Raw genomic sequence first — 23,183 nt, forward strand, 5'->3', positions numbered from 1 at the left:
CTCTCTTTCGGAGTCTAAGTTAAATAAATACCATTCTTCCCAGCGAGTACAATGATTTTAGAAAATTCAAAATATTACTTATCCATCACTTGATTGGTATGTTACCACAGTCAACATTTTAATTATATGTTGTTTTTAACCCTACAAGACCGTGTTTCGTGTTTTTATACTGTTAGATTGACCCATATATTGACCACTTTTGGGGAGTTTGTTTCTCATTGCGTCCTTCATCTCAATTCTCCCATCTGGGATCAGTTCTGCCAAAGTGTATCCTTCAGTATTTCCTTTTGTTAAGTGTCTGTTGATGGCTAATCTCTCAGATTCTGTTTGCCTGAAAGTCTCTTTTTCTATGCACATTCTTGATTGCTATCCTCACTGGGTACAGATTTTTAGATTGAAAGGGTTTTTTTGTTTTCCTTGTTGTGTTTCGTTTTCTTTGTTTTGATTTTGTTTCAGCACACTGAAATATCATTCCACCTTTATCTCACTTTCTCTGCTGCTAACTGTTGATAAGTCAGCTGTGAAGCTGTTGGTTCCTTGAAGGTCATCTGTCCTTTTCCTGTCTTGTACTGTACTTCTAGGACTTTATTGATACGTTTTAGGATTCATGGGGCTTCATGAAACTGTGGGTTAGACTCTTTAGTCAGCTCTGGAATCTTCTCAGTCATGATCTCAACAAATACTGCCTCTTCTCCATTCCCTCTCTCCTCTGCTTACAGAAACCTATTAGGTAAATGGTAGACTTTCTCAATCTAACCTCCATTTCTCTAAACAGGCTTTCCTTAGTTTTCCTCTATTTTCGGTCTTTCTGTGCTTCATTCCCAATACTTCCTTCTGCCCTACTGCCTGGGTATCTAGTTCTCTCCTTAGCAGCATCCAGTCTACTGTAAGCCCATACATTAAGTTTTAAATTTTGATTATTGTACTTTTTAGTATCTATAAGTTGTATTTGGTCATTTTTTAAACATCTTTATTGGAGTATAATTGCTTTACAATGGTGTGTTAGTTCTGCTGTATAACAAAGTGAATCAGCTATACATATACATATATCCCCATATCTCCTCCCTCTTGCATCTCCCTCCCACCCTCCCTAATCCCACCCCTCTAGGTGGTCACAGCGCACCGAGCTGATCTCCCTGTGCTATGCAGCTGCTTCCCACTAGCTATCTATTTTGCACTTGGTAGTGTATATATGTCCATGCCACTCTTTCACTTCGTCCCAGCTTACCCTTCCCCCTCCCTGTGTCCTCAACTCCATTCTCTACATCTGTGTCTTTATTCCTGTCCTGCCCCTAGGTTCTTCAGAACCATTTTTTTTTGATTCCATATATATGTGTTAGCATGCGATATTTGTTTTTCTCTTTCTGGCTTCACTCTGTATGACAGACTCTAGGTCCATCTACCTCACTACAAATAACTCAATTTCGTTTCTTTTTATGGCTGAGTAATATTCCATTGAACATATGTGCCACATCTTCTTTATCCATTCATCCGATGATGGACACTCAGGTTGTTTCCATCTTCTGGCTATTGTAAATAGAGCTGCAATGAACATTTTGGTACATGACTCTTCCTGAATTATGGTTTTCTCAGGGTATATGCCCAGTAGTGGGATGGCTGGGTCGTATGGTAGTTCTATTTTTAGTTTTTTAAGGAACCTCCATACTGTTCGCCATAGTGGCTGTATCAATTTACAGTCCCACCAACAGTGCAAGAGGGTTCTCTTTTCTCCACACCCTCTCCAGCATTTATTCTTTGTAGATTTTTTGATGATGGCCATTCTGACTGGTGTGAGGTGATACCTGATTTTAGTTTTGATTTGCATTTCTCTAATGATTAGTGATGTTGAGCATCCTTTCATGTGTTTGTTGGCAATCTGTATGTCTTCTTTGGAGAAATGTCTATTTAGGTCTTCTGCCCATTTTTGGATGGGGTTGTTTGTTTTTTTGTTATTGAGCTGCATGAGCCGCTTATAAATTTTGGAGATTAATCCTTTGTCAGTTGCTTCATTCACAAATATTTTCTCCCATTCTGAGGGTTGCCTTTTCTTCTTGTTTATGCTCCTTTGCTGTGCAAAAGCTTTTAAGTTTCGTTAGGTCCCATTTGTTTATCTTTGTTTTTATTTCCATTTCTCTAGGAGCTGGGTCACAAAGGATCTTGCTGTGATTTATGTCATAGAGTGTTCTGCCTGTGTTTTCCTCTAAGAGTTTGATAGTGTCTGGCCTTATATTTAGGTCTTTAATCCAATTTGAGTTTATTTTGGGGTATGGTGTTAGGGAGTGTTCTGATTTCATTCTTTTACATGTAGCTGTCCAGTTTTCCCCAGCACCACTTATTGAAGAGGCTGTCTTTTCTCCATTGTATAGTCTTGCCTCCTTTATCAAAAATAAGGTGACCATATCTGCATGGGTTTACCTCTGGGCTTTCTACCCTGTTCCATTGATCTATATTTCTGTTTTTGTGCCAGTACCATAGTGTCTTGATTACTGTAGCTTTGTAGTATAGTCTGAAGTCCAGGAGCCTGATTCCTCCAACTCCGTTTTTCGTTCTAAAGATTGCTTTGGCTATCCGCGGTCTTTTGTGTTTCCATACAAATTGTGAAATTTTTTGTTCTAGTTCTGTGAAAAATGCCATTGGTAGTTTGATAGGGATTGCACTGAATCTGTAGATTGCTTTAGGTAGTAGAGTCATTTCCATAATGTTGACTCTTGCAATCCAGGAACATGGTATATCTCTCCATCTGTTTGTATCATCTTTAATTTCTTTCATCAGTGTCTTATGGTTTTCAGCATACAGGTCTTTTGTCTCCTCAAGTAGGTTTATTCCTAGGTATTTTATTCTTTTTGTTGCAAAGGTAACTGGGAGTGTTTCCTTAATTTCTGTTTCAGATTTTTCATCATTAGTGCATTAATTTTGTATGCTGTTACTTTACCAAATTAATTGATTAGCACTAGTAGTTTTCTGGTAGCATCTTTAGGATTCTCTATGTATAGTATCATGTCATCTGCAAACAGTGACAGCTTTACTTCTTCTTTTCTGATTTGGATTCCTTTTATTTCTTTTTCTTCTCTGAATGCCGTAGCTAGGACTTCCAAAGCTATGTTGAATAAGAGTGGTGAGAGTGGGCAACCTTGTCTTGTTCCTGACCTCAGAGGAAATGCTTTCAGTTTTTCACCATTGAGAATGATGCTGGCTGTGGGTTCGTCATATATGACCTTTATTATGTTGAGGCAAGTTCCCTCTGTGCCCACTTTCTGGAGGGTTTTTATCATAAAGGGGTGCTGGATTTTGTCGAAAGTTTTTCTGTATCTACTGAGATGACCATATGGTTTTTCTCCTTCAATTTGTTAATGTGGTGGATCAGATAGACTGATTTGTGTATACTGAAGAATCCTTGCATTACTGGGATAAACCCCATCGGATTATGGTGTATGATCCTTTTGATGTGCTGTCGGATTCAGGTTGCTAGTATTTTGTTGAGGATTTTTGCATCTATGTTCATCAGTGATATTGGCCTGTAGTTTTCTTTGTGACATCTTTGTCTGGTTTTGGTATCAGGGTGATGGTGGCCTCATAGAATGAGTTCAGGAGTATTCCTCCCTCTGCTATATTTTGTAAGAGCTTGAGAAGGATAGGTGTTAGCTCTTTTCTAAATGTTTGATAGAATTCGCCTGTGAAGCCATCTAGTCTTGGACTTTTGTTCGTTGGAAGATTTTTAATCACAGTCTCAATTTCAGTGCTTGTGACTGGTCTGTTTATATTTTCTATTTCTTCCTGGTTCAGTCTCGGAATGTTGTGCTTTGCTAAGAATTTGTCCATTTCTTCCAGGTTGTCCATTTTATTGGCATAGAGTTGCTTGTAGTAATCTCTGATGATCCTTTGTATTTCTGCAGTGTCAGTTGTTACTTCTTTTTCATTTCTAATTCTATTGATTTGAGTCTTCTTTTTTATTTTGATGAGTCTGGCAAATGGTTTATCGATTTTGTTTATCTTCTCAAAGAACCAGCTTTTAGTTTTATTGATCTTTGCTACTGTTTCCTTCATTTCTTTTTCATTTATTTCTGATCTGATCTTTATGATTTATTTCCTTCTGTTAACTCTGGGGCTTTTTGGTTCTCCTTTCTGTAACTGCTTTAGGTGTAAGGTTAGATTGTTTTTTTTTGTGGTACACAGGTCTCTCACTGTTGTGGCCTCTCCCGTTGCGGAGCACAGGTTCCGGACGCGCAGGCTCAGGGCCGTGGCTCACGGGCCCAGCCGCTCCCCGGCATGTGGGATCTTCCCGGACCGGGGCACGAAACCGTGTCCCGTGCATCGGCAGGCAGAATCTCAACCACTGTGCCACCAGGGAAGCCCCGGTTAGATTGTTTATTTGAGATGTTTCTTGTTTCTTGAGGTAGGAATGTATTGCTACAAACTTTCCTCTTAGAACTGCTTTTGCTGCATCCCATAGGTTTTGGGTTGTCGTGTTTTCATTGTCATTTGTTTCTAGGTATTTTTTGATTTCCTCTTTGATTTCTTCAGTCATCTCTTGGTTATTTAGTAGTGTATTGTTTAGCCTCCATGTTTTTGTAGTTTCTACAGATTTTTTCCTGTAATTGATATCTAGTCTCACAGCATTGTGGTTGGAAAAGATGCGTGATACGATTTCAATTTTCTTAAGTTTACCAAGGCTTCATTTGTGACCCAAGATATGATCTGTCCTGGAGAATGTTTCATGAGCACTTGGGAAGAATGTGTATTCTGTTGTTTTTGGATGGAATGTCCTATAAATATCAATTAAGTCCATCTTGTTTAATGTATCATTTAAAGCTTGTGTTTCCTTATTTATTTTCATTTTGGATGATCTGTCCATGGGTGTAAGTGGGGTGTTAAAGTCCCCTACTGTGATTGCATTACTGTCGATTGCCCCTTTTATGGCTGTTAACATTTGCCTTATGTATTGAGGTGCTCCTATGTTGGATGCATAAATATTTACAATTGTTATATCTTCTTCTTGGATTGATCCCTTGATCATTGTGTAGTGTCCTTCTTTGTGTCTTGTAATAGTCTTCATTTTAAAGTCTATTTTGTCTGATATGAGAATTGCTACTCCAGCTTTCTTCTGGTTTCCATTTGCATGGAATATCTTTTCCATCCCCTCACTTTCAGTCTGTATGTGTCCCTAAGTCTGACGTGGGTCTCGTGTAGACAGCATATATACGGGTCTTGTTTTTGTATCCATTCAGCCAGTCTATGTCTTTTGGTTGGAGCATTTACATTTAAGGTAATTATCAATATGTATGTTCCTATTACCATTTTCTTAATTGTTTGGGGTTTGTTATTGTAGGTCGTTTCCTTCTCTTGTGTTTCCTGCCTAGAGAAGTTCCTTTAGTGTTTGTTGTATAGCTGGTTTGGTGGTGTGGAATTCTCTTAGCTTTTGCTTGTCTGTAAAGGTTTCAATTTCTCCGTTGAATCTGAATGGGATCGAATGGGATCCTTGCTGGGGAGACTAATCCTGGTTGTAGCTTTTTCCCTTTCATCACTTTAAACATGTCTTGCCACTCCCTTCTGGCTTGCAGAGTTTCTGTTGAAAGATCAGCTGTTAACCTTATCGGGATTCCCACGTATGTTATTTGCTGCTTTTCTCTTGCTGCTTTTAATATTTTTTCTTTGCATTTAATTTTTGATAGTTTGTTTAATATGTGTCTTGGCGTGTTTCTCCTTGGATTTATCCCCTATGGGACTCTGTACTTACTGGATTTGATTGACTATTTCTTTTCCCGTATTGGGGAAGTTTTCAACTATAAACTCTTCAAATATTTTCTCAGTCCCCTTCTTTTTCTCTTCTTCTTCTGGGACCCCTATAATTCGAATGTTGGTGCATTTAATGTTGTCCCCGTGGTCTCTGAGACTGTCCTCAATTCTTTTCATTCTTTTTTCTTTATTCTGCTCTGCGGCAGTTATTTCCACTATTTTATCTTCCAGGTCACTTATCCGTTCTTCTGCCTCAGTTATTCTGCTACTGATTCCTTCTAGAGAATTTTTAATTTCATGTATTGCATTGTTCATCATTGTTTGTTTGCTCTTTCGTTCTTCTAGGTCCTTGTTAAAGGTTTCTTGTATTTTCTCCATTCTATTTCCAAGATTTTGGGTCATCCTTCCTCTCATTACTCTGAATTCTTTTTCAGGTAGACTGCCAATTTCCTCCTCATTTGTTTGGTCTGGTGGGTTTTTACCTTGCTCCTTCATCTGCTGTGTATTTCTCTGTCTTCTCATTTTGCTTAACTTACTGTGTTTGGGGTCTCCTTTTCACAGGTTGCAGGTTCGTAGTTCCTTTTCTTTTTGGTGTCTGCCCCCAGTGGCTAAGGTTGGTTCAGTGGCTTGTGTAGGCTCCCTGGTGGAGGGGACTGGTGCCTGTGTTCTGGTGGATGAGGCTGGATCTTGTCTTTCTGGTGGGCAGGACCGCGCCCCGTGGTGTGTTTTGGGGTGCCTGTGACCTTATTACGATTTTAGGCAGCCTATCTGCTAATGGCTGGGGTTGTTTCTGTCTTACTAGTTGTTTGGCATGGGTTGTCCAGCACTGTAGCTTGCTGGTCGTTGAGTGGAGGTGGGTCTTAGCATTGAGATGGAGATCTCTGGGAGATTTTCACCGTTTGATATTACATGGAGCCAGGAGGTCTCTGGTGGACCAATGTCCTGAACTCAGCTCCCCCACCTCAGAGGCACAGGCCTGACACCTGGCCGGAGCACCAAGACCCTGTCAGCCATACGGCCAGACCAAGTTCAGCTAAAGTTGTGATACTTATTTCCCTTGTAGTAGTCCACATGGTATTAAGAGGCACCGTGGGAAGAGTATATTAGTAGGTACCATGTCTTGGGTCCTGTGGATTACCTTTTCCTTCAGCCACACCACCTCCTGGCAAGTCTTGAGGAGAAGGGGCTCCGGACCCCAGCGTGAACTGAACCCCACAATGTCCCAAAGCCAAAGCCCCAGCAAGTCCTGAGGAGACTTGGCTCCCATTAGCATGGACTCGACCCCGTGTTGTCCTGAAGCCCCTGGGCTGTCAGCATGGACTCAACCCCATGTGTTCCAGAAGCCAAAGCCCCAGAGGGTCCTGAGGAGACCAGGTTCACGTCAGCTGCCCCGGGGGAGCCCTATTTGGTCATTTTTTAAGATCACTTCTACAGTCTGTAGTTCCCTAAAGATATTTTTCAATGTTGTTTCTTATTTTTTTGAGTATATACATAGTTTTTAAAAAATCCTCTCTTTCTAATGATTCCAAGATATGAAATTATTGCGGGTCTGCTTCCGGGGTCTGTTATTTCTGCTGGTTCTCACTGTAGTTTCTTGTGGGCTTAATTCTCTTTACTATGAACTATAATAAGCTTAAAAATATTTCCTGGAGATACTTTGAGCCCTAGAATGAAAGTGCCTTCTCCAGAGACAATTTTCATTTGCTTTTGCCAAGAGCCAACCAAAGGGCACTACCTATTCTGAGACCAATTTACACTGAATACGTGATGGGATATTTAGTATCATACAAGTAATGAGTATGTGAATGGCAAACCCACGTTGCTTCTCTTGGAATGTGGTCTGCTAGCAAGGAATCTATTCACACGTCAGACAAAAAGCGCAAATGAACTCCTTGGCCAACCGAATAGTAGGATCTGGACCGACAGGTCATTTGGCTTGTAACACTACTTCAGTAGTACTCCACTCGTTACCCCTGATTATAAATTTAACACCATTATAATGAGCTGTTTAACCTTGAATTTCCTAGCTGCAAAATGGTGTCAACTCAAGCTACTGATCAAAAGCTTTTGTTGAGTACTTCTCTCTGTGTAGAGTGCCATCACAGAGGTACTTTGTGAAAATTTTCTTAAAAATTAAAAAAGAATTATAGAATCTGAAGATAAAAGGGACCATGGAAGTGAATTCATACTTTTGGAATGGCACCACAGAGCTGTAAGACTTTCAGCGGTCACCGAGTTCAAACTTACCCAACGTCAGTGTGTTCTTATAGCCGCTATATAAATACCACCCGTGTGAGGGAGCAAATGGATGACCCTGAACGTTTGTGTACAGGTACCCCTGTCAAAAGTGCTTCATCACACTGAGCTGAAATCCACCAGCATAGCCAATAGGAGCAGAGGCTCCAGAGTCCAACCACAAGCGTTCAAGTCCCAGCTTTGCCACTGACTGTGTCACCTTGGGTAAATAACTTTATCTTTCTGTGTATTAATTTTCCTCTGCCACGAAATGGAACTATTAATAGCACCTACCTCGTAGGGTTGCTTTAAGCTTTAAATGAAAGGCACCTGGAACAGTGTCTGGCACATAACAATAGCCATGTCAGTGTTTGCTGTTGTTATCGTCATTATTACTATATGTTTGACCAGAAACCCAGAAGTTCTCAGCCTTCACAAATCCCTTTAAATATTTTACCAGAGCTGTCATGTCTGTCCATGCTTCTTCATCCCTATTCCTTTGATTTCTTCCTCATATGACGTGGCTTGGCTTGCCATTGTCCTTTAGAAAACTATTTTCCAAGTATGATCTGCTGTGAATGGTACCTCCATTTCTCTGGACAGTATAACTGGATGACTTTCTTTTGTTCTGTACTATCGGTTCACACAGGGTTTCTACTCAACTAAAATCTCTGGGTCAGTGTTTCCCAGTGTGTCCAGCAGATCAATGATCCAGCAAACCGTTTCATGAAGAGAAGGTCAGATTAATTAAGGACACATTGCACATTATATCTGTCTCTTAAAATTCTTAATGCACGTTAACATACTAAAAGCTGAGATGGTTGTCAGTAAAGAAACACGTTAAACCTTATTTGACCTCAGAGTTTCCCACACTAATTATTCAGTGATCCCAGGACATTTATCATTTGTTTTAAGTTATAAGGCTTGTGAACAGAAGCTACTCATGTACTATTGGGCATGATAAGAAATGCAGTTGGCTGTTTTCAGTGATTCCTCCATTTTGTACTTGTTCATTTGGGATTTGTTTCCTTCCACTTCTGTCAAGGACTTTCCTGTTAGTTTTAGCCCACTGTATAATCTCATCTATATCTTTAAGAATCCTGACTCTTACAGCCAATGAATTAGCCATTCTTCCCAACTCTGTGTAAGTTTTACATTTTAAAATATGTGTTCTGTCTTCACCAAAAAGTCACTAGTGAATATCAGACAGGCCAAGGTCACACATGGGCCGCACTCTACAGACTGCACCTTTGGTCAACACAAATCCAGAATCCAGCCCTCTCTGGTTGCTGGACTGTGACTCTTTCCAGTTATATTATTATTTAGTCTCTACTGAATGTGTTTCTCCATCTTGTAAACAAAGATACAATGAGAGACTGTGTCAAAACAACAGCAAGTTTCGGCTACAATATGCCCTATAACAATCTCTCGCTCCACTGGTCTAGAAAGTAAATTTATCAAAATAACCCTTTCGAGCTAGGACAAAAACCATCAACGAAAGGCAGCAAATTGAAAAGCATTGCTAATTCATTCCAATTTAAAACACAGGGTTTATTGTTGCCTAATCTGGACCTATATCTATTTCCCTGACTTAGGTTTAAATGATAGTTTGTTTAATGATAGATTCAAAGACATGCTACAAAGAAAGAATTCAGGCTTAATACAGAAAGCATAATATTAACAGAAAGCTTCTATTCATTCCGGAAGACAGAAAAAAATCTGACCATGAGTCAGCAACAAATGTAGGTGTCCAAAATAAAGGGGGAAAAAAAAAGACCATGTCTGTGATGTATAATAAAGGCATAGCAAGTATAGTGTGAAGAAATGATCACATTACCCTAAGTACTGTTCAAAGCCTTCTTAGAAAATGGTGTCTAGTTCTGGTGGCTATAGTTGACCCAGAACTTAGGGAAGGCTTGGCAGAAAGGCAGAGCAATAATTAAAGGGTTTAAAAGACCTAGGAGAACAGTTTAAGGGAATTGGGATTATTTAGTCATTAAAAAACACCCAAAAAACACGAGGCTGTGCAAGACAGAGTGGCTGAAGGGGCGATTTAATAACAGTTTTCAATTATGTGAACGGCTCTGCCATAGAGGCCTGTGACCGGCTGTTCGATTTCTCCACTGAGGACAGAACAAGAAGAATTTAGGCTGTAACTCATACGGAAGCATTTCCTGATAATGAAAGTTGTTAAAGCACTAGTGTGAATTACCAAGGGAAGCTAGATAATGCTCTCCTCTTTCAAAATACCATAGATTCTCCTGTGCTTAAAGGCTGGAAATTCTCAAGGTTCTTCCCACCTCCAAAGACGCAAGGTCCATCATTCTGGCTCTTTTAAAACCACTCGGCTATGCCAACTGACAGCACTGAAGACAAGATATGGGGATTCACATTCTCATTCTGTTTCGATCTTTCATGTTTACTACAAACCATTCTGTTATCCTAGTGTTATATTCCCTCTCCTTTTGTCCGGCGATAAAGAAGGGAAGAATTAAAAACCAGGCAAGCGTCTCTAAAGAGCTAAAACAACTGGAAGTAAAACCCAGCTAAAATTACATTTTGATCATTCTAGAAAAAAATAAATAGGTCAGTTTGGAATGGCAGGAAGTTGCTGAGGTCAAAAGACAGGTATGGTGGCAATGGATTGAGATCATCCTTGTAGGTACCATTATCTGCTGACCTACATATAGGTCTCAGATAGCTTCTCTTGCTATCAAGGGTGACCTTCCCCTTGCCCCCGCCCCTAAATGCCAGTTTCAAACCATCTAAGCAAAAACCCTTAGAATGGGCCATTTAGCCCTGGGTTTTGTTTTGTTTTGTTGTTTGTTTGCTTTGGGCAATGCCTCCTCTTTTCTCTTTTATGGCGTGCACACACAAAGCAAGGATATCACAGCTCCTTCCACTGTGACAGCCACAGTACGCAAGTATCTTGCATCTCCACTCCTTCTCTCTTGGTCCTCTCCTGTCAGCAACTACCCACAGCATGGAGGCTAGGGAAGGAATCCACTGTAATTACTGCTGCCGCCTTACAGCATATGGCAGGGCGGCTTTATACAGATGTCATCTTAACAACATACAAAGACAGTTAAAGGGGGAACTTCTCTGGTGGTCCAGTGAGTAAGACTCCACGTTCCCAATGCAGGGGGCCCGGGTTCGATCCCCAGTCAGGGAACTGAATCCTGCATGCATGCCGCAACTAAGAGTCCGCATGCTGCAACTAAGAACTCCACATGACGCAACTAAAGATCCCGCATGCTGCAACTAAGAGCCGGCATGATGCAATGAAGAGCCCGCGTGCCACAACTAAGACCCGGCGCAGCCAAAGTAAAAAAAAAATAAATATTTTAAAAAACCAAAAAAAACCCAGACAGTTAAAGGGATCCCAGAATCCCAGTATCTGGAATTTCTAGCCAAGGGATGTAATTACCAATATAATAATTTCAAAGGACATTACGTGGCAAGTCGGGAGTTAGGGGATTTGCCAGGGTTCAGAATAACTTTTGGGTTTCTTTCCCGTTGTGCCTTCCATAAACCCTTAGGAACTCAAGGGCCAGGCTCTGAATGGCTACCAGGGTGTCAACCTGAATATTTACTTTTCTCTCAGGCTAACAGTATCAGTTCATGGCCACAGAAGAAATGCAATGGCAAGGTTTCTCAGCAAGCCCCACACTCCAACTGCTAAAAACACATACAACATATTTTTAAGAGACGGTAACTGGCATCGCAACTGTCAGGCTTTTGAAAAAGCATGTCAATCCTTAATAAACTGAAAAAACTTAGTATAGAGAAAAGTAAACATTGTGTAAGAGACTGTACCCAGTAGTTCCCAGATGAGAAAAAGGAACCACGTCTTGCTCTGGAAACAATACTTGTCTAAACCTCCTTCGTTTCTCTCCTAGGTTGCAGGTTATTTAAAGACAGGAACTATGTTTCTACACCTTCCATGAAGGTTTGCTGAACTGAACGATGGGTGGGAATTAAACTGTGATCACGATAATTAAAAGGAAGGACTGTAGTATCGGAATGAGGTTAGAATAAAAAAAATACTGCCTACTCATCCTGAAGAGAAAAAAAGAAAAAAGAAGAAAGCTCATAAGGGTTGTCTAAGGAACAGAAGACAAAATAAGTACGTTCTCAAATGCCCAATTTACTTTTAAATAGTTTTTAAAGTAACTGGCCTCTGTTGGTTTGTCTGTTACAGTATCACACGCAAAAGGCTAATCCATAGTCTGTTTCTGGATTTGGAGGGTATATTTAGAATGATCTGCCTTAAAATGTAGGAAGATGCAAAATTTATACTGGGGGCCTGAAGGGAACCTCACAGGCAGGCAGCCATGCTCGAGGTCAGAGACAATTCTGTGCCTCACAGGACATCTGACAATGTCTAGAGACGTTTTTGGTTGTCACAACTGGGGTACAGAGACAGGTCAGGATCCTGCTCAACATCCAACAATGCACAGAACAGCCCCTACAACAAAGAATCTTCCAGGCCAAAGTGTCAGTAGTGCCAAGATTGAGAAACCTTGCCCGAACGTTAACACCGTACACGGCCATGGTTCATGTGTCAAAACTAAGAAACCAACATGGGTCCACTCTTATTAACTAAATGCTACAGGGCACCTAACAGGCAGGCAGCTATCCTCTACAACACAGAAGCCGAGAAGCTACGGTAGGCCTGTTCAATTACTGACTGGTAGAGAAGGGCTTCATTGGTTAACACGTTGTGGACAGAGAAATGCGATGTCGTTTCGCACCTGTTAGAATGGTTATCATCAAGAAGACAAGAGATGAGCACTGGTGAGGCTGGAGAAAACGGAACCCTTGTGCACTGTTGGTGGGAATGTAAATTGGTTTAGCCATCATGATAAACATGATGGAGGTTCCTCAAAAAATTAAAAATAGATCTACCATGAGATCCAGCAACTACACTTCTAGGTATATATCCAAAGGAAACGAAAACAGGATATTGAAGAGCTATGTGTACTCCCAGGTTCACTGCAGCATTATTCACAATAGCCAAGACTTGGAAACAACCTAAGTGTCTGTCAATGGATGAATGGATAAAAAAAGATGTGGTGTGCATATATACAGTAGACTATCATTCATTCAGCCATGAGAAAGCAGGAAATCTTGCCATTTTTGACAGTAAAGAAGGACCTTGAGGGTGTTATGCTAAGTGAGATAACTCAGACAGAGAAAGACAGATATGTATGGTATCACTTACATGTGGAATCTAAAAAGCTGAACTCCCCAAAGCAGAGTAGAATGGTGGTTATTAGAGGCTGAGGGTAGGGGAATTGGGGAGATTATCCACTTACAGCTAGTAGATAAATAAGTCCTGGAGATCTAATGTACAGCACAGTGATTTTAGTCAACAACACTGTATTATAAACTTCAAAGTTGCTAAGAGACTCGATCTCAATTGTTCTCACCACAAAAGAGAGACGGTAATTCTGTGACGTGGGAGAGGTGTTAGCTAACACTAGGGTGGTACTCATATTGCAATGTAAGTGTCAAATCAACACGTTGTACATTAAACTATAAAATCTTATATGTCAATTATACCTCAATTAAAAATTTTTAAGGTTGTACATTAAACTTATACCATGTTATATGTCAATTATACCTCAATTTTTAAAATTGTAAGCTAAAAATATACTTACATATTGTGGAGAGAGGAAAGAGAAAGGACTGATAAATTAAAAAAGCCCAAACTCGAAGTAACAAGGGAACACGCTAAAATCGTAGACCCTGATTTGAAATCACGTTGCTTTTCAAATAGAAACTCTATGCAGTGTATTTCATGACAAATAACAGAAATTTATTTATTCATGGCAAATCATTAACCAAAGCAAGGTTAAGGCAGTCAGCTAGTACAAGAGTGTGTGTGCGTGTGTGTGTGTGTACATGTGTGAGTGTATGTTTTCATTTCTTTAGTAGAGTTCCTGCCCATCTCAAAGAAAAATAGTAAGTAAATTTAGAAATATTGCATGCATTCATATGCGTGAATAGAATTTCCAAACATTCTCATTGACAGAAATTTATGGAAAATACTGGGGACCAACCACAGATTTTTTAAAAAGGTTAATCTCTCCTTCCTGGCCATTTTCATCTGCTGTTTTCACTAGTAAAATGTTCCCTTCACAAATCCAAATAACCCTTTCAATATCGCTGCCACTGTTAATAGGTTATAGCATTAATAGCTGACAACCCAACTTTTCTGGCCCTGATTGTAAAAAGCCCTAGTGTTTGGAAAGATTTGCTGAATTCAAATTGATCAAAACTGTTTTGTGAATTACAGTCTGTACACAAAGATTTAGAACTACAAGGAGAATGGTTAGCCAGGGTCGGACCGTATAGGACAGGCAGTTCCTGACTGTTCCCTGAGCTGTTATTACGATTTCTTTAACAACCACTAAATCTACCAAGGGCATCAGTGGAATATTTTATGTAAGGGAGAAGTCTACACTAGCAACGAACATAAAAGGAGGAACAAGAAAAAGTTGTAAAGAATATTAATGACTCTTCTTCCAAACGATCCCAATTTTTATGAAAATCAAATGAGTGATAAAAAATCTGCTATAAAACTATACGAAACCTGCATGTAACAAATAAAACAGAAGGAAGGTGGCATTTTGATCATCTTAGACATAAGATCCTTGTGTCTTACCTTTGAGTTGTTGAGGAAACTATAGTGTAGGGGCACCACGGATCATTTATATGAGGCTCCACACAATGTTTTTCACATCTTGTTCTTAGTCTATGCTACTTCTATTCGGAGAACAGGTGGTCTCACGTGAAAGGCCACACTATACATATAAGACCATTTTCTGTATCTTGTATCTCTGTTACAAGAATTGTTACCCAGAAGATCAGGTAAGACTTGGCTGATAATGACCAAGCCTTAAAGTATATACAGTAATCCATATCCCTCTCTGCCGTCTCCATTTACAACACTTAGCATATAAAATCAAAGAAACCTGGGGATAAGTAACTCTTGAGATAATGTTTCACTTGATGTTACAGATGAGAAAAGGCTCAAAGAGGAAAACAGCTCAAGATCATCTATTATTTAAGACTAAAATATGTATGCCTAAAGGAGTTTGTAAAGAAGGGTGGACAAAAGTGATTTCCGATGGGAACATACAAGGCTGATCTCCAAAATCTTTTGAATCTTTAACTTGGCCAAGAGTACGAGAGGCTCTGATATCTAAATATGGCCTACCTGAGACAATGCCCAGGTACCAATCTTGAACTGAATTCTATGCAGGTCTACTGAGAGCTACATGAAGATACAATTGAATATTCAACAAGCACTGAGGTAAATGCATACTCTCATCTCTTCTGATCGTCTCCTTTCCTCCTTCTTTTTGACATTACGCGTCCTTCCTCCTACCGTTAGATACTATGACATGTATGAGCTACATGGACTGACAGGCGCAGGTTAACATAAATTGAGGTAGCAAAAGGGAAAAAAGAAACAGAAAAGCCTATGAGTTTCTCAATCCTCATTAGCACATAACTCACGTTATATGACTTGGTCCCACAAAAGAGTTGGCTGATATGGAAATGTATTTATCAGACAAATGCTTACATTGTTATGGGGGGAAAGGACGGTTAATTCCATGCACTGGCGTTTTAAGCAACGTCATGGCAAAAATAGTATCCAAAGGCAGCTCAGTCAGGAGAAGTCCCATTCTCTCTACACGGAAAATCACCCTGGATGTCCATGGTGATACTCAGAAAAAGAGAGGGGAAAAGTGGGAGCTCTGTTACAGAAGAAAACCAGCTAATACGTGCAGAAAAAATGGTAGAATGAGAAAACCACTATTAGGCGACCACTAATGTAATCACTGAATTAGAAAAGGATCATCAATGGAGGCTAAAACCATAGGGTGAAAGGCTGTTGAGGAACAGAATGATCACAAGTGCTCAAAATGTCACAAAAATGACTTTCTAATTTACAAAGGGAAAAGGACACTTTTACAATGGAAATATCTGACACCACCTTACCATTCTTAGCATTACTGATAAGAACCAAGTGTCATTTTGTCCCTCCAGCTGTGATGTAGTGGGAAAGACACAGCAGCGCCTCTATCGTCCTCTTGCCAAAACAAAAAAATTCAACCTGAATCTAATCCAAAGAAACAGCCAGAAAAATCCAGAATATGAGGCATTCTTAAGAAAGCTGCTTGGACTCTTCAAAAATGTCAATATCATGAATGAAAAAACCAAAAAACGCTGGGAGACTGTTCAGATTAAGTGAAAGTACAGAGGCATGACAAGCCAATGAAAGACAGAGACCTTGACTGGATCCTGGAAGAAAATTACCAGAAATAAGCAACATTCCAAAGCCATGGGGACATTTCAATGTGGACTGCATGCTAGACGGTATTACTGACTTAATGTTAAATTTGTGTGTGGCAACAGCATTGCAGTTATGCAGGAGAAAGGCTTCTTGAAACAAGATATATGGTGAAATGTTCAGGGGTTTATGTTTTATGGTATGATGGCCTTTTACCTTTAAATGGTAAAGGAGAAAGATGTGTCTGTGTGTGTAGATTCAAATGCACACATACATGGGAAAAGTGAAATGTAAATGGGGCAAAACGCTAACCAGGGGTTGGACAGATGTACGAGCCATACAGGTGTTGATCATACTATCCTTTCAACTCTTCTTTATACTTGAAATTTTTTCAAAATAAAACACTGGTTGGAAACCATTGTTTCTCACCAAGCACCCTCCTTCCTGGGGGGAGGGCAAGGAAGGCAAGAGTGTAAGGAACTGTGATAACTGTGAAAGGGGAGGGGGAAATGCATTAATAACCAATGGTATAAAATGTGAAAAACTCTTCAGGACTAGGTTTCTCGCAAAACACAAACCTAACACCGAACTGATGTCCTCCCTGTTCTTAGCTTCATTGCTCTAATGTGTCCCCTCATATACTCGGCCGAGATGCGCTTTCCCCAGATACCCGACTGTGAATTTTCAGCCATAAATACGAGTTTAAGAAGCCCAACGTTACCAGAAATTTTTCTTGTTTGAAATAAGGATTGAGAGGTCAACAGCTGTGTTCATGAGACAAGAAGAAGTAAAAGGCTTCCCATAACTGCTGTCTTGGGTAGAAAGCAAGTATTTTATTTAAAGTTCTGAAGATAATGAGCAGGTTGGAGGCCAGCAGTCACTGCTCTAAATATTAATGAGGACTCTGAATCACCCATTAAAGATAAAATAAGCCCAAACAGTAACACACAGTGATTATCCGCTCTTCATTTACATGTTCAAGGACAACTGTCCTGACCTCAGGCTTTCCACTCCACCTGACTAATAAACCAATTAACACCATGGCTCCAGGGAACAGAAGCACAATTTTTCAATCTATGCAAACCTGTAAGTATACTCAATGTTATTCATTTATGCTAGAGAGTTCTTATTTAACAGAAAACTTTCACCGATACATGGTAGAGCACATATAATCTGCCTGTAGATATCATGGAATATCTTTTCTCAAGTAGGCATCAGGACAAATTATGCTCAAGTACAAGACAGCACATTAACTCTTCCACTGCTGCCTCCTACAATCATTTAAAATCCAGTTCAGGAAGAGGCAAAAGTATAGGAACAGAACACAGAGACTGGGAGCAGGCAGGATGACAACAAAACAAGAGGGAATGTTAGGGGTGATGCAAATGTTCTGTCTTGATTGTAGTGGTGGTGACAAAACTATATGTCTAAACTCAGAGAAGTGAACACTGGAACAGACTGTACAGTATTTTTTTAATGTAGCTTAAAAAAAAAAAGCTAGGGCTTCCCTGGTGGCGCAGTGGTTGAGAGTCCGCCTGCCGATGCAGGGGACACGGGTTCGTGCCCCGGTCCGGGAAGATCCCACATGCCGCGGAGCGGCTGGGCCCGTGAGCCATGGCCGCTGAGCCGGCGCGTCCGGAGCCTGTGCTCCGCAACGGGAGAGGCCACAACAGTGAGAGGCACGCGTACCACAAAAAAAAAAAAAAAAGCTACTTAGAATGTTTTTTTTTTTTTTTTTTTTTTTTTTTTTACTATTTTTTCAAATGCCCTCCCCCAAAACCCAAAGCAAACAAAAAAAAATCCCTTTAGCTGTTAGTGTATCAAGACACCCTGGATAAACAGATAAGGGTGTCCCAGGAAGAAGTTTTGCACTTCCCTTCATCTTAAATAATCTTCGTAGAAAGACAGATTTTTAAAAAAAAAATCCAATTTACAAGCCAGTGGCAAACATGGGAAAATAGAAAATGGTAAATGTTGAACTCATATTTCCTTGTTTCTCTGAGCTTTGTGGGTAAGTATCAGTTTGAGTTAGAATTAATGGTGAACTGATCAAAGCGAGTCCAGAATACACTTCCAACTAAAAGCACGGCTCTCAAAAAAAAAAGGTGTTTTTCATTAGCACCTCTGCCTCAGCTTTTGTAGGAAAGGGGGGAGAGGGGAGGGGAGGGGAGGGGAGGGGAGGGGAGGAAGGAAAATTTGGTCCTAACAAAGACTTTTGCTCTAGAAGGGTAAAAAGGAGAAATAGAATGACATGTGCTTTTCCTTAGCAGTAAGTGTATAAATGAAACAGGTTTCAACTCCAACACAAACCTATCTTTGAAACACTGGTGAAGAAAATATCTACCACTCCACATGGAGAAGTTAACAGCATAAACCATGAAATAATTATGAAGGTAAACCACCACAGCTTATAGTCAAAATAGAAGAGAAGAGCAACTGAAAACCAATAGTGAACTCCAGACAATGCTGATAATACCCTGATAAAAGGTCTTTCCCAAAAATTTGCAGGAATTCTGTCCATGAGCAGGCCCAGTAGGAGCTCGGTGATGCTACCTCTACTTATACATACCAAGCCCTAGTAACTTATATCGTAGTTATTGGTGAGTATCCGTCAGTCCAAACGGGTGTAAAAAGAATGTCCGTAAGACCAAAGGGCCCATATTGGTTTTTTTTTTTTTGAAGGAACATCTTTATTTTATTTTGTTTTTTTAGGCCGCTCCATACAGGCATGCGGAATCTTAGTTCCCCGACCAGGGATCGAACCCGCGCCCCCTGCAGTGGAAGCGCGGCATCTTAACAACTGGACCGCCAGGGAAGTCCCAAAAGGGCCCATAACGGCCAAAGGAAACCTAGGCAAAGAAGATTTTTTAGGAGTTATTTTAAGGTTGGGAAATATAAAATGTGATCAATTGGCATGAGGAATGCTGTCAAACTGGTTAAGAAGTGTGTTGGCAAGAGTCTCTAAATTCTCATCTACAGATGCTGGGTTATGGATAAAAGGAATTGTTAATCTTGGTGGGCTATTCTCATGTTAAAATACACTTTAGATAATCATAACTAACTATGTGCCCACCACTCTAAGTGCCCTGCCTCTATTAGCTCACTTAATCCTCACAACTGCTCCAGGAGCTGAGGGGCCAGGAAGGTCAAGAAATGTGCCCAAGGTTGCACACCCAGCAAATAGCAGAGCTGGGATTTGAACCTGGGCAGCCAGCTTCAGGGCCTATGTGCTTAACCACTCTGCCACTCACTACTCCAGATGTCCTGGAATGATTTACTATTTACACACACACACACACACACACACACACGCACACACACACACACACACTAGTTCTCAACAGCTGAGGTGGTAATTTATTCCCATTTCTGTATCATTCTATATTACAGCAACTGTGCACAGATGATATTCATTTTTGTCAGAAGAATATAAAAACTCAGAAGACATGAAAAAGCAACTTATTCATTTTGAATGCATGAATACAACAGGAGGCAGAAAACAGATGTAGAATAAACAGATTTTGGCACGCAAGCTCTTGTAGGTGAAGCATATTGAATATAAAGTTGGTACACTCGATTCTGTCTAAACAGTAAGGTGCTTAAAATGTTTACAGAAGAAAATACTACAAAGACTATCGGGGGGAGGGGAGAAGGGAGTACCTCTCGGGCCACTGCCAAATACCAACTTACAGATACATGACTCTTTTCTGGAGTCACTTAAAAGCCTAAAGTTTTGCCCGCCTAAGAGGAAATACTATTTCATTTCATTTGGAAGTAGACTAGACACTGAAATTGGGATTAGAGTATTTCAAATACAGATCATAGTGTGTGCGTACACATGTGTGTTGGGGTAGGTGAAGGCATGTTCATTTATCCACATATCCTATTATAACCTCAAATTCACATAAAGGATCATGCTAACACTTTCTTCATTCAGTCTAATATTTGAACTGGTTAAAGCCACTTATTTCTACTCAGATGGTTTAGCAGAAGGAAATGCTGGCTTGGAACATAGGGAACTTGGGCCTGATGTCTAGTTCTGACATAAATATAATTGCAGAATGGAGAAAATATTCGCTCTGCCTATGTGGGTTTCAGTTTTCTCATCTGAAGAAGGAGAGATGTGGACAATGTCTCAGGTTCCTTCGGGCAGCCTGTTGACTCACTGCCAGGGCAGACCTGGCCTTGCGGAGGTCATAAAGATCAATCTGTTCTGTCAACAGGGAAGATCCCATGGAATAGGAAAGCAGATCAACCCGATGATGCATTAATTGAAGCTGTATTTCCAAAACAAACTAGTTTCAAATCTTTACTTCTACTAATGCCCAAAAGAGTCATTTTCCCAGTACACGTGTTGACTGCCATATGCTTCTAATGTAGAAACGTATCCCGTTGCCTCCTCTAATGTCAGTGAAGATACTACTGTCATATCCATACGTTTATAGTGATTTTTCCCTTTTAAAATCCACAGATATGACTTCATTTCCTGGCCTCATGGATAATTCCTTGATGGACCTATACTGACTTTTAAATAGGCAAAGCATTTTATTTGGACTTGGCAATTCCTTTTCTCTTTCTTTTAAGAAGTTTTTGGGGGTTTTTTTTTCCAATTTTTTAAAATTGTGGTAAGATACATATACCATAAAATTTACGATCTTAACCATTTTTAAGTGGATAGTTCAATGGTATTAAGTGTATACATACTGTTGTGCAACCATCACCACCATCCATCCCCAGATGGGCTGAGGAAACCTATAAAAAGATCACCCAGCTACCACTGCACGTGAAAACACTGCTCTGCTCTCCTCCTGTCCCTGCCAGGCCCTTGTCTGAGCCAGAAGCCAACACTTTCCTAACTGTACCGACTTGAAAAGAAGGAAGTTTTCTAGTCGGTGACAAAAAAAAAAAAAAGAAATAAAAAGACTGTAGTCTGAAGTCAACTTCTCCTTCCGTGATGCAGGGAATGTATCTGTAGGAGAAACAAGTACCTTCCTGTCGTTCATTTCCTTAGGCTGGTAGAAGGAACAGCCTTTGAGCACAAGCTTGCTGAAGGAGCCAGCCCGGCCCCATTCCCAAGGTCTTATGCTTCAAACAAAGGGCAGGGGGCATTTTCACTCCTGTTATCTTTCCCTCCAGCAAACATTGAATTTTCATGCATGCTGCATGGTTTCTGAAAGGCAAGGTGATGGCCAGAGCTCCTGGCTGAGGAAAAGCCCGCCAGGGCTAGGACGCCAATTCTGAAGGAAGAATTCACGATGGATCTGTTCACGCAGACTGCCAATTCCTACCAAGTAGAGAGGGCCCCCAAATCTGAGTAATATAAACCTCACCCGGCTCTGTACCCATAGGACGTGTACCACAGCCTTTTAGCAACATCCAATTTGCCAACGCTCAGTGTCTTAAAGTGAGGATTCCTCTTCTCCCCAACTCTCCTATGTTTCCTATTTTGTTATGGCATCATGTGTTCTAGCAGAGACCCAGAAAAAAAATGCCTGTTATTTCACCTTGGGAAGCTGGAGAGCCTTAAAATGAAAAAAAAGCATATTTGGGGATGAGGCGGAAAATGGGCGGGGGGGTGGGGGAGGCATGCGCTCTGGAGTAGGAATCAAACTCTTCCACCAGCTGAGGAAACGCACGGGCGCTGATATTGTTCATCTATTAAATTGTTCATCTATTAAAACAACCATAAAACAACCCCCCCCCCCCCCCCGCAACCTGCTTATTCTATTCTCTTCAAAGGGTTTGGGAAGATTAAATGAGAGAACTGTGTGAACAGAAGTAGAATATTACCATCAGTGGCAGTAGTAACAGTATTATTTACAAGCATGGTCAGTACAAATGGTAGGGAGAATCTGTTACTCGGTAGTGAAAGCAAACCGTGGGCAGCTATGGAAACAGATCAGGAAAGGTCTGAGAGTTAAGTAGAGAAATTAGGATTTATTCAGTGGACCGTGAAAAGAAATTGAAGATTTCGAAGGACGGTGTCATACACTGAATACGTTTCTCTAAAACCGGTATGAGAGCAGTGAGACTGACAAAAGGCACCAGGGGGTCTAGAGGAGGCTTGCTAGGAAGACAGTGCAATAATCCATGCGAGTGATGAGAAGGCCTGAAAATAGCGTATGAGTGGCAATGAATAGGAATCACACAAAAGATGCTTCTTTCCCTTAAAAAGAAAAGTTAGCACTTTACTCATTTTTTTTTCTAATTCTAAATGTTCAAAGAAGAAAATCTGGAAAATACAAAAGAGTAGGGAAAAAACCCCCCAGTCTCAGAAAAGACCTTTCTGAGAGCCTGGAGACTGGCTAGCCAGGATGTGTTCAATCACTATGCGATCAGGTAGTGGACTGAGTTCAAAGTTCTGACGCTGAGAAGGGAGTGTAGCTGTTACAGGGACAGGGACGGAGCGAAACAAGAGGAAGCAGGTGAGTGAAGAAGGCAAGCATCCAGCAAGAGAATGCAACAGGCAGTCGTGGAACAGACCGGGCTCCTGATAAGAGGACGGCATGACGGAAAGTAGAGTTTCTGTTCTGCAGCCCCTTGTCCCGACAACCAAGTTCAAGAGGCCAGAGCTTACTTATTCCCACCACAAAAGAGAAATGGTAATTATAGGATGTGATGGCACTAACTACTGCTACAATGGCAATCATATCACAATATATAAATGCATCAAATCAACGTGTTGTACACCTTAAATTCACACCATGTTATATGTCAGATACATAAAAAAAAAAAAAACGAGAGAGCGCCAGAGTCTGCAGTGAGGGTGACGGTGGCTGAGCAACATGTAAGAAAAAACCCAGAGGAAGTGATAGTCTATTCATGTTTTGGGAGATCTGAGTATGAGGTGAAAAAATGCATTTATTTCTCCACATGTGTTTTACTTTTATAGCCAATTTGCCATAATTTT

General features: G+C 40.5%; 1 protein-coding gene across 7 annotated transcripts in view; it reads right to left on the reverse strand.

Annotated features, from left to right (window-relative positions):
• Positions 1 to 23,183, reverse strand: part of DMD (dystrophin) — a 2,035,184-nt gene that overhangs the window by 71,199 nt on the left and 1,940,802 nt on the right. The gene's annotated exons all lie outside the window — the stretch shown is intronic.

This window comes from Phocoena phocoena, chromosome X, assembly GCF_963924675.1.
Source record: "Phocoena phocoena chromosome X, mPhoPho1.1, whole genome shotgun sequence".
Lineage (NCBI taxonomy): Eukaryota > Metazoa > Chordata > Mammalia > Artiodactyla > Phocoenidae > Phocoena > Phocoena phocoena.